Source organism: Mus musculus, chromosome X (genome assembly GCF_000001635.26).
Source record: "Mus musculus strain C57BL/6J chromosome X, GRCm38.p6 C57BL/6J".
In the NCBI taxonomy this organism is placed as follows: Eukaryota; Metazoa; Chordata; class Mammalia; order Rodentia; family Muridae; genus Mus; species Mus musculus.
In genome coordinates this window covers 36,655,716-36,657,856 of record NC_000086.7, presented here as the reverse complement: position 1 = coordinate 36,657,856, position 2,141 = coordinate 36,655,716, and positions in this window count along the sequence as shown.

Here is a 2,141-nt window from a genome sequence, read left to right as displayed (position 1 = left end):
TTTGATGACACAGTAAAGAGCTGTATGGAAATCCAAGTGCAATTCACTTTTAAAGAGCTGGTTTGGCCTGGATCGAGAGAGCCAGCCAGGCACACTGGGACAGAGGTTTCTTGGGATTCTAGGTCTACTGAGGGAGGGACTCTAAAGAGTTCGAGAACAACCACTCAGAGACAGTATCAGAAACAGTGGTAAGACTTCACGGTCTGGCATCAGGAGACTTGCAGTCCAGCCTCAGTTACTCACTTGCCCTGGTAAATCATACCCAGAAAGTGCAGGTCTTCCTTATGTGTTATGTAAGGGCAGAGATTTCAAACACATAATGCTGTCAGTTAAGACAGTAACACAATATGCTTGATGAATGTTAATAGTAAGCATTATCCTAAGGGACAGAAACAAAAGGCCAAAGTGCTTAGAGCATTGGGTGGAGTAAACACACTCTCAAGCATAGATCTAACCTGAAAAAACAGACCGTGGTCTAAGAATCAACAAGCTCCTTCTGGGTTAGGTTGTTAGTGTTCCAGACTGTAACGCAGGGCAAGATAACTCTTTTTGAAGAAAATTCCTGTACTTGCACAGTTGAAGTATTCATCACAAAAGATAGGATGGCAATCTGTGCACAGATATTACACACACACAACACACACACAACACACACACACACACACAAGCACGCACACACAGGTGCAAGCAAACAGTCAATTTCCCTTTCTTTCTTGGACAATTTAGTCCTAAAGCCATTAGATAAAGCAGAGCAAGGAAGCCATCCATGGTGGACAGTGGTGGGGGCAGGGGCAGGGGCAGGGGCAGGGGCAGGGGCAGGGGCAGGGGCAGGGGCAGGGGCAGGGGCAGAGGCAGGCAACTAGATTAAAATGTCAGATAACAAGCAGAGAGAGAAGGGTGTTTTTGTTGAAGGTGTCTGGTAGGAGGAGTTAGAGTCAAGCTGGTTGATGAAGGCATCCCTATAGAATGGAAGTCTAGTGAGGAGACTGACCTGCATTCTCAGAGCCTGAGTAGGATGAGGAGGGCATCTGTGTGGGGGTGGTGGTAATAGGGGGAGCCAAAGCCTGAGCAGACTGGGGAGGAAATTCACGTTAGGGGAGCAGTTCTTATACCGAATCAGAGGCTTCCATACCTTTAAAACTTCATGTCTCACTTTTTTTTCTTGGCTGTATGATATTCCCCTAGAGCATTATTGATTTACCAGGGGATATACTCTTAGAGAAATCTCTCCCTCTCTTTCCCAGCAGCTAACAATTGTAAATAGTGCCAAAGCTAGAAATGTGGTATGTGCTCAACTTCTTTCCACGCTGGAATTTGGGCTGGCTTGAGCTTGTAAAGGTTTTGTGAATGCTGTTGCAAATGCCGTGGGATCATGTGTGAAACTGCCCTTGCTCTGTCAGAATATTCTTTCCGTATTGTCATCCTCCACCTCTGGCCTCTGGCTCTCACACTTTCTGCCTCTCTTCCACAATGATTCCTGAGCCTCGGGAGGGAGTCTCTCTCTCTCTCTCTCTCTCTCTCTCTCTCACACACACACACACACACACACACACACACACTCACACACACACACACACACACACACACACACACTCACACACACACACACACACACACACACACACACACACACACACACCTCCTTTAGAGAAGTACATTCTTATATTCTGCACCTTGGCCAGTTACAGGCCTCTGCACTCATCATTATCTACTGCAAATAGAAACTTCTCTGATGAGGGTTGAGAGATGCATTAGTTTGCAGGTATAATGATAAGATATTAGGAGTCATTTTAATATTATGCCAATTTAGCAGCATAATCGTAGTATGGACTCCTGTAGGACCTATGACCTATCTAGCCATAGGTGCTATGCTCAAGAATGGTGCCAGGTGTGGCTTTTGTCTTGTGGAGTAGTACTTAAATCCAATTAACAATTGGATTTCTAGTGCTTAGTTACTCCCATGATGCTCATGCCACTCTTGCACTATGGGCATGTCTTGCCAGATCTGTCATTCATGTAGCTTGAAGGGTTCACAATTGGATATAACTGATAATTATTTTCCTCCCCCAGTAGCTTGTATAGTGCCTCCAGCACTATATAAGCTAACCAGTATCAATGAAGTTTCTAGGTCTGTAAAACCT